The 17,912-nt window shown below is 37.2% G+C and overlaps 1 protein-coding gene across 5 annotated transcripts in view; it reads right to left on the bottom strand.

The window, feature by feature from the left end:
* The window catches only part of FHIT (fragile histidine triad diadenosine triphosphatase), a 1,378,910-nt gene that overhangs the window by 862,709 nt on the left and 498,289 nt on the right, over nucleotides 1–17,912 (bottom strand). The window lies entirely within an intron of this gene.

The following is a 17,912-nucleotide window of genomic DNA, read 5'->3' as shown; positions in this document are numbered from 1 at the left end:
TTTCTCTTTTTCAAGCAAAGAAACTGCCAAAGAAACATGCGCTGAGAACACAAGTTCTCACTGACTCATGTCTGTATCTTGATTTTAGCAGGCCTACGCCGGGGGAAGATATTTGCAAAGTCAGAGCAAAAGACCTAGCAGGGCCATAGAAATCACCCAATTCAGTGGCCTCATTTTTATCTTCCACCAAGTGAGCTGGATTAAAGCTGGGGGTCCGACTCCCAGTCTACTGTTCACAACTCTGTCTCTAATTCTGTTCAAAGATGTAACTGCAGCTTCCCTGTTCTAGAGAATATTTCTTTAGTTAATGTTGATATAAATCAGACCTTGGAGTCAGGTGTGAGATACAGAGAGAAGCAGATAGCAAAAAGCAGCAAATCTAACGTAATATACCAGTTAGCTTTTCCAGATGCATCTGAGAGATACTTTCAATAAGGGAAAACACTTCATACGCTGTTTTATACAGTACACCCTCTTGATTCTGTGATAGAAAAGGTTAAAAGTTCAGGGAGAAAAGCCAGATGGGTCATTTGATGACATTGGGGGGGGGGGCAGAGAGAGAGAGAGGCTCTTAAGCAGGCTCCCGACCTTGAAATCATGACCTGAGCCAAAATCAAGAGTCAGACGCTTAACCGACTGAACCACCCAGGGTGCCCCCCCACATTTTGGACATTTTTTAAAGTTATACTTTCAGAAGCACATAATTTAAAGAGGTTTTTTCTTATTTCTATCAAAAACAGACATATTCACTATAAGACATCTGGAAAATAAAACGAAATGTTAATAAGCAAAAAAAGATAACATCTCATACAATTCAACCAAGAGGCAACCACAGTTAAAATTTTAGCACGGTTCCCTCTGGTTTCTTTTCCTTTTTGAATGGTTGGGATCTTAATACATATGCCATTTCTAGATTGTCTTTTCACATAAATTATACCTAAGCATTTTACCAGGACATTAGAAACTATAAATTTCAATTTAAAGTACAAACAGTGTTCCATGGTATGGGTGTGCCAAACTTTTTTATTTAACTTTTTAATATATGTTATTTAGGGGTTTCCTATTACACACTAATGCTATAACTAACATCCTGAAAAATAAACCTTGACCTTAATTTCCAATTATCTTCTTAACTTCAGTTTCCTAAAATGGGGAATCACTAGGTTAAATACAATAAACATTTTAAAGTACCTGAAAGATTGTACTAAATGTTGTTGTTCCTAACAAAAGTATATAAAGGTATTAGAGTTTTTCTTTTTTTCAGTAATTAGCATATTTTAAAAACATTGTTAATTCTGCAGATGACATAGATACCGGTTTTAATATGAATCTCTTGTCACTGAATAGTTTCATATATTCATTGGACGTTGTTTCTCTTTGGGCATATCTACTGTCAAGATCTTTGCCCATTTATCTACTGAGGAAGAACACAATTTAACTGAAGACACATTTTGATTAACGATATCCAATCATGTTTTCCTTGATGACTAAAATGAAAAGAGATTTTTAAAAAACTTAGGTACAGTTGACACATAATGTTACATTAGTTTCAGGTGTACGACATACTGATAAAAAAATAGAACTCTTAAACAACTTATCTAACCTTGCTGAGCTCATGAAGAAAACAAACTGCTGGCATGATCAGTTACAGGATGGAGAGAAACTAGCAGAACACACTGTTTTCCCAAGTATATTTTGTATGGGCTCCATTTAGTTAATGAAATGTTTGTGCAACTTCCTGTGACTGCTGATTCCAAGTATCAGATTAACAAACTGTTGAAAATAAAATGAAGAGCTACATGGTATTTCTCTAGTGTGTGGCATATGAAAAGTACAAACTATCTTTTTAAAAACTGTGTGTCTGGTTCACACTAGCAGACTGAGCAAACCCATTACCTCCTCTCCCAAAGTACCTTCTAAATGATACTGAAGGAGTACAAAGGTGTAAAACCATAACCACAAAAAGAATGAGAAGAAGCCATTAGAAGATGAGGGATTGCAGTAAGAGTCTGTTGACTTATGAACCATAGCAAAGAAAACCACAGCCTAAAAGGGGATTTCAAGCAAAGGAGAGAACAGGGCTGCCTGACAGTACCCCAGAAAGACTCAAGTTTCAGAAACAGCAGGTACAACAGTGGGTGGAGTTGGGGGCCGGGGCGAGTGCTGAAAGGAGGACATTACCTACACGTCAGTATATGTAACATCAACCCACCCTCCCGGCTGTCCATGTTGACTGGACTTGAAGCTTTGAGGCAATAAGAAAAAAGTGTCTGGGGAAAATGAGGACAGTTTTCATGGGTGTTTAAACCTCATTCTGACAAGTTGAGATTCCCTTCATTCCTATCCATAGACTCTAAACTTCGACCCTTTAAGCAGGCCATTTATAAGACCCATCCACTTAAAAATAGTTTGTAGACAGCCTTTCTATGGCCTCATTCTTTAAAACCCAACCCCAGATCACCAGGAATCTAATATGCCAAGAAAAGCCACGACAAAAAAAAAAAAAAAAAAAAAAAAAGATCAAGGAAAACAACAGAAAATATGACATTGAGAAACAGACAATATAGAGAAAAGATACAACCTTTAAGGAAAAATCTATTTAATACCCTTAAGAATGATTTCAGGAGATTTGGTAACAGCATGACAAAGACATTTAAATTATATTTAAAAGCGGCAGCCAGATAACAAGAAAGATCTCCTGGGAATTATATGATTCCTTAAATTAACAATTCTACACAAACTTTGATGGCAAAGTTGGAGAAATCTCCTAGACTATTGACTAAATACACAATTATGCAAGAAAAAAAAATGAGTTATACAGATGCTCAAACCAGGAGTTCTAAGAATGCACTAGTAGGAGTTTCAGAATGAGCAAAAAGAAAACTGGAGTAGAGAAAATTATCAAAGCAATTACATTAGAAAATTTCTCCGAGCTAAAGGGAGATATGAATCTTCAAAGTACAGGAATCTACTCAGTGAGAAGGAGATGTAGTGCCAGAAAACCAAGGTTAAAGAGAAATTCCTGATAGCTTCCTAAGAAGAAAAAGAAAAAGAAAAAGAAAACAAACAAAAAGGTAGCCTATGAAAGAAGTAAGGCTCAGAGTACCATCAGATTTAACAGCAGCAATGTTGGATGCTAAAAGGCAGTAGTAAAAAAATTATTTTCAATACAAAAGTCTATACCCAAACTTTGGGAGCAAAATTTAAAAATTACAAACTGCCAGGACTCAGAAAGTTCACCTCCCAGTCACCCTTTCTTGGAAAAATTACAAGCAAAATTAAGTAAGTGAAAAATTAATTACAAGCAAAATTAAGAGAAAGAAAGAAAGGGAGAGAGAGAGAGAGAGAAAGAAAGAAAGAGAGAGAGAGAGAGAAAGAAAGAAAGAAAGAAAGAAAGAAAGAAAAAAAGAAAGAAAGAAAGAAAGAGAAAGAGAGAGAGAGAGAGAGAGAGGGAGGGAGGGAGGGAGGAAGGAAGGAAGGAAGGAAGGAAGGAAGGAAGGAAGGAAGGAAGGAAGGAAGGGAGGGAGGGAGGAAGGAGCAAGGAAGCCAGCCAGCCTGTTGGATCCAGCAAGCAGAGAATCCCACCCTGGGGAGCAATGGGCAAACCTCAAGCTGATCCGATACTGCAGGTCTACAGAGCAACCTGTGGAAATGGGAGCAAATGGAGATCTACAAGAAGGAGGGAGAACAATAAAACAAAGACGGCATTCTGAGCTTTGAAACCTTGTTGACTGAGGCACACACTCAGGAAAGACAAGAAGACATCAGAAATCCCAGCAGAGACAAGTAACTTTATAAGAAAGATGTGAAATATGTATCACACACACTAACAGATGGAATGATTTTTGACAAAATGACAAAGGAAGAGCATCCATTTGAACCTGACTCTAGGCACAGTCTCTTTGGAGTATCACAGGAGATGTGACACTGTAACCACAGAGAACACCCGGGTCTGTGGTAAATAATTTAACAAAGTCCTAATTATGCAAATCCTTTTCATTATTTTCAACTTTGGAAAAATCACAAAGATCACGCTGGTGACAGCAAATGTAAATTAAACTTGGCAAGGCAAAAATAACGGCCTGAGAATGGAACGCAGAAGGGGAAGAATATTGAAGAAAACTGAAGAAAAGGGTCTGAGTGCTTGTGTCTCACCTGCCCGGGGAAGGAGGTAAGAGATACTGACCAGACTGATGACCCAATAAGGGGGAGTTTAAATCGGTTTAGAAGTGGCAAGAACAAAGGAAGTTGAAAATAATGTCACATTATAGTGGAGAATGTGAAAAGGTAAGTGTTAATTAAGCTAAATCCTTCTCTTTCTTAGAAGAAAATCAGTATTTAACATATAAAATGGATAGGGGCGCCCTGGTGGCGGTGGCGCAGTCATTAGGCGTCTGCCTTCAGCTCAGGGTGTGATCCCACAGTCCTGGGATCGAGCCCCACATCAGGCTCCTCCGCTGGGAGCCTGCTTCTTCCTCTCCCACTCCCCCTGCTTGTGTTCCCTCTCTCACTGGCTGTCTCTCTCTATCAAATAAATAAATAAAATCTTAAAAAAAAACAACATATAAAATGGATAAAATACCATCTAGCTATATTGAGCTAAAACCAGGAATAAGTTACAGTGTTCCATTTAGTGGGACCAGCTAGAAGGGGAAAGGATGGAGTTGGGAGAGGTTAGTTTTCATTGCAAATATTTCTAAATTATTTGTTTGGTAACTATGTGCCAGTTATTGCTTTCATAAAAACAAAACAAAAAAGAAAGTTCTATAAAGAGCAAGTGCATTGTGAGCTGTCCTTTACTAAAAACAAGAATAAACACTTGGGCCTGGATAAAATGTCTTCTGAGTCTCTGAACAACTCTAGAGGAGCAGTAAATTTCATGTAACTGGGTTTATTTATAATAAGAAGGGAGCAAATGCAGTGTACAGAAATCAGACACGTCATTTTTTTTCCACAACAGAACAATTAAGCTTTCATTAGAACTTAATGACAGGATGACATTCTGGGGTTTGGAGGGTAAGCACATCCCCTTCATTATCAAATAAAAAAATATCCAGTATCAAAAGGCACTCTTTATCCTGGATTCTGCCCCCACACAACCTCCCTGCAAGCCCCATCATGACCCCAGATAAAGATGGAAATCAAAAGTTCCCTAGTGCTAACTGCATGTTCTCTCATTTCCTCAAGATTGCTGATTCTTAGCCATTTCATATTAATAGCACCAAAAATGGACAGCAAGTACACATTTGAATGCCCAGCGAGGTACATTTCCCAGACTGCAATTTTGAATGAGCTAGTTGTTTGAGATTGGCAAGACACTAGAGATCCATGTTTGGACTACCATGGCCATCTGTCCTGAAGCCCTGGCATTCATGTTATTTAGAACAGCCTGGGTAAACTTATTATCGCACCCTCTTCTTGGTTCTGAGTTCAATTACAATCCCTAGCAGTTTAAATGATAGCTGCTGTGCTATAATCTAAAATAAATTGCTTTTCTCAAGAAGCCATGTAAGCTTTTGCACTGCAACTTAGCGCAGCGGCTGGTTTTATCTCATCTGAAATTCAAGCGAGATACAAAAGATGGGCCTCTGAACGGTTTTTAACCTTGAACGGCATTCTTCTACAATTTGGGGGCTCTCTGTTTACCCACAATTCCTATCCCGGAACTAGATGTCTGGGAAAGCAACATTGTATTTTCTTTTCTTTGTAATGTAAATCATTGTGTTGCTTTTATTTTTATTTTTCTATGCAAGCCTCACACTTCACTTGGGCATTTTTGAAAGAGCTGTATTACTTCGGGGCAAGATTTGTTCTCCCCGTTCTCACGGCTGGGAAGCTCGTCCACCCCCATAGACCAAGACAACAAATGTAGAGTCATAAGCATCTAAATGAACCCCCGAGTACCACTGCAACTGTGTTCAAATTCAACTCCTTCCCCTCTCTTTACTGGGAAAGGAGATAAAGGAAAGTGCTCAAAACCCGAAGTGGAAATTCTACCTTCCCCCCTCTCACCTCCCTGTGAGTTTTCCCCAAAAGTCCATAGGCCTGAGCTCACAACTTCCTCTGAGCACATCCAGACCCAGTGTCTCAGGAGGCACACAGCTGCCTTGGCGCTCCTCTGATAGACATGGCTTCTGATCCCTTCCCTGCCTTTCCACAAAGGCAACTGAAAGGTTTCCAGTGTTCACTATATTCTTTCAGATTTAACAAGGCAGCATAATTAGCGCTGCTGTTTTTCCACCAGTCAACAAGAGAAAATTGCCCTTCCAAAAGATTTTTTCACATGTACAAAAATAATCCATTAATACTTTTCCCTTTGAGATTTTTTTTTTTTTTTTTTTTTCCCTATTGAGATTGAAAGAAACTGGTTTGGGGTGTGCACTATGGTGATATGCACTCAGCAGCATTTCTCTGAAAGGGGCAACTTCTTTATTCCACCAAAAAGAATAGCCAGAACAAAAACCCAAAATGAGCATTTTAGACCCATTCAAACTCAAACTCAGAGCCACTGTGAAAGCAAGGAAGTTCTATTTCTTTGTATCACATGCATGCAGCCAAGGCAAGGGATAAGATGGAATGTTCCTCCGAAGTCAAGTGAATCCTGCAGTTCTGTTGCATGAGATCTTAGAATCCCAGAAAGAGACAAACTGCACTGGTTTTTGACCAAGGTTCTTAGGAGGAATTAGGAAATGTCCCAATAATGGGGGCGTGTCTGACACGTAGGGAACATTCTAAATGTTGCTAAAAGTTCTACGGTGTGTTTTTTCCACACAAAAAAGAATTATCCCACCCAGGATGCCAACAGATTCCCCCTTGGGAAACACTGACCTCAGTTGAGAGAAAGTTCAATGATCCAATAAAGTACAATGAGCTCCTGGCCCAGGGTCCCTCATTTTCTCATTTTGCAAACCCTGGGCTGGTGGCAGATACTGACTGAAGGAATCATCTAGTGGTTTAAAGAAGGCAAGTCACTTACTGATTCAACAAATATGTATTAATTTCCTCCTATGTATGGTGTAATAAATGCTCTACATATAACAGATCATAATCTTCCCTTTTAGGAAGCTTAAAATGCCATTTTTCTCCATAAAGTTCTTCCTAATGCTTTAAGTTACAAGTTACAAGTAAAGAGAGAGAATAGCCTATCAGTTAGGGCTATGGATACTGGAGCCAAAGATTCTTGGATTCTAATCCAAGTTCTGCCACTTACTAGGCTTGTGACTTTAGACTGATTGCTTAATCTCACTGCGTCTTGCTTTCCTTATTAGAAAATGGGGATAACACTGCTGCTCACCTCATAAGGTTGTTTTGAGGATTAAATGGCGTTATTAATAATATAAAATCATTAGAACAGCACATAGCACATAATAGAGGCTCAAAGTATTATACATCTATAACTTACATATCTATAAATCTTTTTATAAAGTGTTTAATATATAATTTTAATTGAAATTATTTTGGGATGATTATAGATTCACATGTATTTGTAAGATATAATACAGAGAGATCCCGTGTATACTTTATCCAGTTTCACCTAGTGGTGCCACTTTGCAAAACCAGAGTATAACAGCACAACTAGGATACTGACACTGATACAATATACTGATCTTATTCAGCATTCCCACCAAATCCCAGTTTTACTTGTACTCATTTTCGTGTGTGTGTGTGTGTGTGTGTGTGTGTGTATTAAGTTCTACACAACTTTATAACTTATGTTGGGTCATTATTTTTCTCACTACAAGGATCCCTCATGTTGTGCTTCTATTGTCATACCCACATTTCTCTTGCCGCCAACCTCTCTCACCACCATCCCTAAGTTTTGGCAATCACGGATCTATCCTCCATTTCTAAAATTTTGTCATTTCGAAAGTGTTACATAAATGGAATCCAAAAGAATGTAATTTATTGGGATGACTTTTTTCACTCAACATAATTCGCTAGAGAATCACCTAAGTTGTTGATTGCACCAATTGTTCATTCCTTTTGATTGCTGAGTAGAATTCCATGGGTACCACAGTTTATCTAACCATGTGTCTGTTAAAAACATCTGGGCTATTTCCAGATTTTGGCTGTTATGAGTAAAGTTGCTATGAATATTTATGTACAAGTTTTTATGTGAACATGAATTTTCATTTCTCTGAGATAAATGCTCAAGAGTGTAATTGCTCAGTTATATGGTAGTTGCCTGTTTAGTTTTATAAGAAACTGCCAGACTCTTTTCCAGAGTGGCTGGGCAATTTTATATTGTCACTAACAATGTATATGTGATCAGTTTCTCTGCATACTAATAATTGGTGGTGTCATTATTTTTTATTTTAGCCACTCTGATAGATGTGTACTGATATTATGGTTTTAATTTGCAATTCTCCGGCGGTTAATGACGTGGAGTATCTTTTAGTGCACTTATTTGCCACTTGTATGTCTTCTTTGGTAAAATATCTGTTCATGTCTTGTGGTGTCCATTTTCTAACTGGATTGTTTTGTTTTGTTTCCCTGTTAAGTTTTAAGAGTTCTTTATATATTCTAGATACTAGTCCTTTGTAAAATATGCGGTTTGTAAATCTTTTGTTCCAGCCTGTAGATTGTTTTCTCATTTTCTTCACATGGGTTTTCACAGAGAAAAAGTTTTAATTTTAATGAGGTCCAATCTATCAATTGTTCCTTTTATGGATTTGTCCTTTGGGGGCCAAGTCTAAGCACTCCTTATCTAGCTTTACATCCCAACAATTTTGTCTTGTGTTTATTTTTCTAAAATTTTTATAATTTAATCTTTAGGTCTATCACCATTCTGAGTTAATTTTGAAATAAGCTATATGGTTTAGATCATATTCATTTTTTTGCCAATGCTAACTGGATGTCTCATGCTCCACCACCATTTGTTGAAAAGCTAGGCTTCCTTCACTGAATGGCTTTTGTATCTTTGTCAAAAATCATTTGAGCATGTGTATGAGGGTCTATTTTGGGGTCCTTTATTCTGTTCCACTGTGTCCTCTGCTATACCACATTGACTTGACTAATAGAGTTAACAGTTAGCTTTAATATTAGGTAGTGTAATTCTTCTTATTTTATTTATTCTATGCTACAATTGTTTTGGCTATTACAGGGCATGTGTCTTACATATACATTTTAGAATAAGCTTAGTGGAATTTTGTTAGGAATTGCATTAAACCTATAGATCATTTTGGGGAAAACTGACATCTTTACTATGTTGAGACCTTTAAGTCTTTTCATTTATTCCAGTCTTCTTTGATTTCTTCTACAAGCATTTTGTAATTGTAATAATACAAATCCGGTACATGTTTTGTTAAGTGTGTATCTAAGCACTTCATTTTCTTTAGAACTTTTGTAAATGGCACTGCATTTTAAGTTTGGGATTCTGCATATAGAAATATTATGTATATATACATGCAATTGATTTTTCTGTGTATCCTGTGTTCTTGCTGAACTCACTTATTTAGCTTGTTGATATGGTGGATTACATGAATTCACTTGAAAGTATTAAACTATCCTTGCATATCTAGAATAAATCCCACTTAGGATTATTTTTACACATTGTTGGATTTGATTTGCTAATATTTTGTTCAGTATTTCTGTGTCAAAGTTCACAAGAAATATAGGACCATAATAATCTTTCCTTCCTCCCTTCCTTCTTTCTTTCCTTCCTTCTGTCCTTTTTTTTTTTCTTTTTAGTGGTCTTTATTTTTATTTTGGTATCAAACTAGGAGCCAACGCGGGGCTTGATCCCAGGTCTCTGAGATCATGACCTGAGCCAAAATCTAGAGTTGGATGCTTAACTGACTGAGCCACCCATGCACCCCTTCTGTTGTCTTTTTGTAATTGATCTCTAGTTAGATTTTATCATAGCCAAAGAACACATTCCGCATGCTTTCAATTTTTACAACTTTGTTAAAGTTGGGTATGTGTGTGTGTGTGTGTGTGTGTGTGGCCCAAGATATGTCTATTTTAGTGGATGTTGAATGGGTTCTTGAAAAGATATGTATTCTGCTATTGTTGGATGGAGTGTTCAATATGTCAGTTACACACTATTAGCTGATTGTTCAGATATCCTACGTGTTGTTGATTATGTAGTTCTATTTATTGTTGACAGGTGGCATTGAAGTCTCCAACTATAATTGTCAATTCTTCTATTTCTCCTTCAGCTCTATTAGTTTCTGCTTCATGTATTTTAAAGCTCTATTGTTTGGCATGCATACATTTAGGATCATTAAGTCTTCAGGGTGGTCGATGCTTTGATGTTTCTAAATATTTTCTTTGTTCTGAAGACTACTTTTATCACATATTAATATAGCCATTCTGGCTTTCTAAAAAATTAATATTTGCATAGTATATCTTTTTCTATCCTATTGTTTTTCGACTTACCTAATCTCTGCCTTTGAACTGAGTTGCTCATAAGCAGCATAGAGTTAAACCGTGTTTATTTGTCCACTCTATCAATCTCTATCTTTTGATAGGTGATATAGATGATTTACATTTAAGATCATTATTGATATATCAGCACTTCAGTCTACCTTCTTGTTACTAGTTTTCTATTTCCTTCCTCTGGTTCTCATTCTTTTCTTGCCTTCCTATGGATTATTTGAACATTTTTTTAGAATTCCATCTTTACTTAGAGTGGTTTTGGATGCACTTCTTTGTATAGTTTTCATAGTGGTTGCTCTAAACATTACCATCTACTATATACTTATTACAATCTACCATTATGAATATTTTAGGACTTGAAGTAAAACGTGAAAACCTCACCTCCATTTAAATCCCTTTACCTTTCCCACTTTTAAATACGATTGGCTTGAGTATCAGATGGTGTTATAATTTTTGTTTCAATCATCTCATATAGTCTACTGTATGTATCCAAAAATCTCTTTCCACTGTTCCTTCTTCCTTTGCATTCTCCAATATTTCATTTTTTATCTTTTCCCTTCTGCTTGAACAACTTCCTTTAGCCAATCTTTAAGAGTCAGTCTGCTAACAACAACTTCTTTTAGTTTTCCTTCATCCGAGAATGTTTGTATTTCTCGTTCATTCCTAAAGGACAATTTTGCCAGATATGGAATTCACAGTTGACAGCTCTTCCAGTTCTTCAAAAAATATTGTGGCACTTCCTTCTGGTCTCCATTGTATACGATGAGCAATCAGCTGTCATTTGAATTGATTTTCCTGTATAGGTAATGTGTTCTTTTTTCTGACTGCTTTCAAGATTTTTTACCTCTTTGGATTCCAGTTTTGAAAGTTTAAAAGAAATCCAAAGCATGGATTTATTCTGCTCTATCATGTTTGGGTTTCAGCCAGCTTCTTAGATCTATACGTTTGTGTATTTCACCAAATTTGGGAAAGTTTTCAGCCATTATTTCTTTAAACACTCTTTCAGCACCCACTTCTGCTGGACTCCAATAATATGGATGTTGGATCTTTTGTTGTTGTCCATAGGTCCCTGAGGCACTGTTCACTTTTTCCGTCTATCTCTATAGATCACAGTGGGTAAATTCTATTGTTTTCTCCTTGTACTCAAAAATTCTATCATATCTCATCTCCACTCTACTATTAATAATATCCAGCAATATTTTTTATTTCTGTTATTGTAATATTCAGTTCTATAATTTCCATTCAGTTCTGTCTTACAACTTCTATTTATTTTCTGAGATTTCCTATTTTTTAAATTTGTATCAGAAGAATTTGTGATTGTGGTGAATTATTTACATGACAGCTGCTTTTAAATCCTTGTCAGATGATTCTAACATCTGATTCATCTTTGTATTGGTATCAGTTGATAGTCTATTCTCATTCTATTTGTGATTTTCTTGGTTCTTGGTATGATGGGTGATTTCAAAATTATATCCTGGATATTTGTCTATTATGCTAGATGACTCTGGGTTCCAACTGAATCTTTTATTTTAGCAGGCGGTCAACCCTGTAAAATTAATCATGTGGCTACTTTTATGAGTTGTAGTTCCAATGGCATTCTAATTTTCACACTTTTTGAGATGTTATTTTGGTCTGCTTTATTTATCTACTGTCACTAGGGCTCCTACTGTCCCTTCATCAACTCACTGCCTCAGAGGGTGGAAGAGGTTTCCCCAGCCTGGGCCTTAGGTGTCCTTGAAGGGAGAGGGATGTGGTAGAATCTTGTACTGGTATCCCCAGATGCCTTAGTGTCTCTGAGCAAGAGAAGAGCATTTTAGGCACAAGGGGACAAAGAGGCATCTGGAATTGGCCATTTATTGTGGCTGCATCTCCCTTGCTGGGTCTGCCTACTTGCTGCAATGTCTCTGGGCAGGTGAGAGTCATCTGAGGCCTGCAAAAAAAGTGACTTTCTGGATTAGTCCATTTGCTGTAGCTCGGTCTCTCCTGCTGTTCTGTCTGCCAGCCTCAGAATCTCTTGTTGGAAAGGAGAGTCTCAGGCCCAATGGGGAAGGACAACATTTCCCCCGGCCAATTATTTTTGATGAGGCATTCATAAATCCCCTTGCTGGTGGTGTCAAACTTGTTTGATGTTGCCAGAGAGACTCTCATTCAATCAGGGAAAGAATCAACCTCCCTGGGCTTTCTCCTGTTACTGGGCAGGGCATTGGGAAACACCTAGGTTGGGTGGCTTTTTTGGGGGGAAGGGAGGACTCTAGACACCCTGTTACTGTGCTGTTCTTTTAGTCCTGGGGTCTCAAATCAGCTCACGTTCTTCTTATCACCTTTCAGGGTCCTTATTTGGTTGTCTCTTGCTTCATTTCTGGAATTCATAATTGTGCCTTGTGATAGAGCAGAGGGAAAAATGTGTCTACACCATTTTTGCTGGGCTAGAAGTCTCTGTTTACTATATTTTTAGTTGTATACTTCCATTCAAGTTTCTTACTTAACACTTTTTTGACCTTATGTTTATTATGAGTACATCCACAGAAACTAAGATTTGAAATTCTTGAGAATTTCTCTTTATATATTTATGGTGACCTGAACATGGTATAAGTTCTCCCTGAATAACTCTTATGAATGCATGTATGCATGAATTAATGAATGCTTATCACATTTTCTTTGGGGCTGTACAATTGAGCAAGACCTACCTGTTAAGAGGGAGGTTGTTGGCAGAATGTAAATATGACTGGTAAGTGCCCACCCATGTAAATGGACACAGGAGTAACAGTGAGAATCTTGCTCAATGTGATTTACTAAAACATGGCTCAGAACATATGCCCACTTGGTCATAAACTCCAGGTCTCTGAGATTATCAAACTCATTTTTCTGCTTCCAGCAGATCAGAAAATGTAATTCTGGGGGCACCTGGGTGGCTCAGTTGTTAAGGGTCTGCCTTCGGCTCAGGGTGTGATCCCGGCATTATGGGATCGAGCCCCGCGTCAGGCTCCTCTGCTGGGAGCCTGCTTCTTCCTCTCCTACTCCCCCTGCTTGTGGTCCCTCTCTCTCTGTCAAATAAATAAATAAAATCTTTAAAAAAGAAAAAAATATATAATTCTGGGGCACACCTCCCCATCATCACTTCCTATATTATTCCCCTGTAGTTTATATTCTTGAACACATGCACACACACACACACACACACACACACACACACACACACACACACATTTCAAGCATTCAATCTTTCAGAGAAGGTAGGAAGTCAAAAAGGAGAACATGTCACATGTTCTTTCTAAAAATGAAACCACCACATCTCCAATAAAAGATGAGTATGAAACACTGATGCCTAATAACAAATGGTACAGAACAATATTGCTAGGAAACTCCAAGTTTTTAGAACTCATAGAAGCATCAGTAAAGATTGCATGTAAGAGATAGAAGGCCCCAGGCAAGGAATGCAACAAAATGTAAGGCCAGCCCCCTGCTGAAGCTCAGAAGTAGGAGTGATGGGATAGCAAGGAACAAGAGACCCTGGGCAATTGAATTCTCCCACTGAGCAGGCAAGGATTGGAAATGAGGGCTTTCAAATGGAATAGGCCTGACGCCTGACTTTAACTACTGGAATCATGCATTGCTATGAGCTCTTTGTCTTTTAAAATCCCCAAGCACTGGTCCCTCATATTTGCTGCACATACTTATCTCCAGTTTGGTTTTTGGTTATGACAAACAGAAGTTTTAATTTTTAATGAAGTCAAATCTACTACTCTTTCGTGATCTTTTCTTTTTGCCCTTAAGTTTATAAGGTCCTCTCTCACTGTAGTTGGGATACTTGATTTCTAGTCTGGTTTTCTAATGCGTGATTTTATATATTTATTGATTTAATCAAGCTGAAATTAATTTTAGGGTATGGTGTGAGAGAGACTAAAATTCTTTCAACTCGAATGCGTTCTTGGTAAGTAAAAAACAGGTCTTCCCAGAGTAGAAAACTCTGCCTAGATACATGCTGCTCACCTTTTAGAGACAGGAATGGAATGAATGAGGCACTTTCCTTAAACACTGAAAACCTCATTGTGTTTCACCGGGGACTTAAGACAACCTTCCTTCTTTACTTCTTAGTGCCTCTTGTCTTTTCTTGAGAGTGGGGACACAGATATAGACACTGTATCCCCAAGGACAAGGCAATTTCTTGAGCTCATCAAGTCTTCTGAGCACGTTCCGTGTGGAAGATTTTCCATTACTGCCTACACTGCATATACAGCGTCCTCCTGGTGAATGTGACCAGTGGAAATAGAACTTCAGAAAACATGAAATGAGCTATCAAAGACTTCCCTCTTTCAGGAATGGTCTCAGCAGAAAAATAAGTCTTGGTATTTACAGCATATTAGATATCACCTCTCTGACTCCGGAATTCTCTTCAAACTTTATCTGTCTAATTTAAAAGCAAACAATGCTTCAGTGTTGGCATTTCTGAGTTAGGGGATGTCAGTACAGGAAAAGGTGGATTAAGCAGGGGGAATTTATGCCCTTGTTCTATTTAATAAATGGTCTTAGGGAATTCTGAAAGTAAAACAGTCTCATTATTAGTTGGTAATTAACATAGTGACTGTAAGGGGAGAACTGTCCAACTTGTGTCATATTCCCACAGTGGGTCCATAAAATACAATATTCTTCAGAATATACAGTTTGTCTACCTGCATTCATCCTACAAGGTACACTGACTTCTTGTTATGGGCCTGGAAATTCACAATAAAGGATGGTCCTTGTCCTCACAAAAACCACCCAAAATGGGTACACCCACTCAGAGTTATCAAACAACACACTAATTTCTGGATTATGCTAAACTAGATTGGGAGGGTAAAGTCCTCTGTCAAAATTTTTCTTTTAGCCACAAAACTATATCATCAGGTAAAATCTAAATGGAAGCCCAACATAAAAAAAAGAATAAAAGACAAAAGCATAAATTCCCTGGTCAAATGGGGACTAGTGTTCACAGGGCATTGCCCTCCCCTAAAACACACATTCACACATTCTGTCTCTCTCTCTCTCCCCCTCTGGAGCTTCACAGAGCAGTTCCAAAACCACTGTACTTGATGAACTGATGGACAGAAAGGAGGAACAGATAGATAGAAATGTGACAAAGCAAGCATAAGAGGATGTTAATGGCAGACTCCAGGTTTCGGTATATAGGGAGCTCACTGTAAAATTTGTTCAGTTTTTCTACATGTTCAATGTTTTTAGAATATAATGTTGCTCTCCCAACATTAAAACCTGTCCTTGCTTCCTACATTTTGAGGCTTTATAGTTATATAAACATTTATTATTACATGTCCTTGATGAACTAAGTCCTTTATCATTATGAAATGTCCCTCTTTTTTTTTTTAAACCTTCTTGAATGATTAATAAAGCCACATTGACTTTCTAAAAAGTAATGTTTGCACGGTATATATTTTTCACTCTTTTTACTTTCAACTCTTTGTGTCTTCATATTTAAAGTGCATGTGTTGTGGTCAGCATTTGGTTAGGCCTTTTTTTATCCATACTGACAATCTGTGACTTTTATTTGGGGTATTAAATCCATTAACATTTGATGTATGGTTAGGTTTTACATTTACCATATGGCTCTTCATTTAATATTTGTACTATTTTTTCCCTGTTCTGCCTACTCTTCCTTCTTTCAGATAAAGTGACTACCTTCTAGATCCATCTTACTACCATCGTTGCGTCTTTAATTATACCTCTTTGTAGTGTGTGTGTGTTTGCCTCAGGACGAACAACATGCCTCCTTATCTTATCAACGTGCCTCCTATTTTATTAATATAATACCATTTCACACGAAGTAGAAGAATCTTACAACAACGTAGTTGCATTTACCACTCCTTTGTGTATAGTGCTCTTGCTATCAAATATTTTACTTCTACGTATATTATAAACCCCACCGTACAATGTTATTACTATTGCTTTAAACATTAAGTTATTCTTTAAGAAATTAAGAGAAAATAAAAACAGGGTTTTAAAAGAACATATTAATTTGCATGTTTACCATTTCTGATGTTCTTCATTATTTCCCATAGATCCAAATTACCATTTGGTATCGCTTCCCTTTAGCCTGAAAAACTATGTTCAGCATTTCTTGTAGTGCAGGTTAGCTGGTAGTACATTTTCCTAGATTCCGTTTATCTGAAAGCATCTTTTTTGAAGTGCAGCTGGCCCTTAAACAACATTGGATTTGAACTGTGTGGGTTCACTTATATGTGGATTTTTTTTAATAAGTACAGTACTGTAAATGTATTTTCTCTTCTTGTGATTGTCTTTTTTTCCAGCTTACTTTATTGTAAGACAGTAGCATACAATATATGAAACATACAAATTATGTGTTAATCTACTGTTTATGTTACAGGTAAGGATTCTGGTCAACAGTAGGCTCTCAGTAGTTAATTTTTTGGGGTGGGTAATCAAAAGTTATATGTGGATTTTCAACTGCAATGGGGTCAACACCCTGAATCCTTGCATTGTTCAAGAGTCAAGTGTAATTCTATATTCACTAGACACAGAAATCTAGGTTGACATATTTTTTTCATTCTGCATTTCATTCTGCATATCATTCCATTGTCTTCTGGTTTTAGTTTAGAAGACCAAAATAATTCTTAGCATTGTTTCTTGTATAGAATGTGATTTTTTTCCCTCCTTTGACAGCTTTGCTCTTTACCTTTATATTTTAGCAGTTTGGTTATGACATGCCTGGGTGTGGCTTTCTTTGCATGTATCCTGATTTGATTTGCCAAACATCTTAAACTTATAGATTGATGTTTTTCCCAAGGTTAGGGAACTTCGGGCCATTATTTCTTAAAATATTTCTTTCTGACACATTCTCTCCTCTTTTCTGAGACTCCAACTTTACAAATATTAGACTGTTTGCTTTTGTCCCATATGTCTCTGAATTTTTTTTTTCCTTTTCCCCCTCTGTCCATCAGATTAGATCATTTCTCTTGATCTGTCTTAAGTTTACTGACTCTTTCTATAGTATCTCATTTTCTGTAAAGGCCATTAAGTGAATTTTTCATTTCAGAAATTATCCTTTGCAGTTGTAGAATGCCCATTTGGTTCTTTTTTATATCTTATATTTATTTATCTGAAATGTCCTATCTTTTCATTCATTTTATATCACCCATTTTATGCCCTTTAAATTCTTCAGCATATAAACCACAGCTCTTTTAAAACCATATCCTCTAATTCTAATGTCTAGGGTAATTCAAGGTCTGTTTCTGTTGATTGCTTTTTTCTTGTTGATGGGTCTGCTACTTCATGTGTCCAGTAGTTTTTTTATTGTATGCTGGATACTGAATGATACAGTTAGGGTATCTACATTGTACTGTCTTCCTTAAGAGTTTTTTCTAGCAGGCAATTATATTACTAAGGAAACCTCTTTATCCTTTCATTGTGAGGACTGGTCCATTGTGACTCTCTTCTTGGCCTTAAAACATGGCCTTCCTCTAGAGTGTGGCCCTCACTCCTAAAGCTGCCTTTTCTGGGGTTTCAACTGAATGCCCAAGTGT

Source organism: Ursus americanus, chromosome 14, assembly GCF_024610735.1.
Source record: "Ursus americanus isolate L20-20 chromosome 14, mUrsAme1.1.p, whole genome shotgun sequence".
In the NCBI taxonomy this organism is placed as follows: domain Eukaryota; kingdom Metazoa; phylum Chordata; class Mammalia; order Carnivora; family Ursidae; genus Ursus; species Ursus americanus.
Note: the sequence above shows the minus strand (reverse complement) of the source record. Positions and strands in the feature narration are given on the sequence as shown.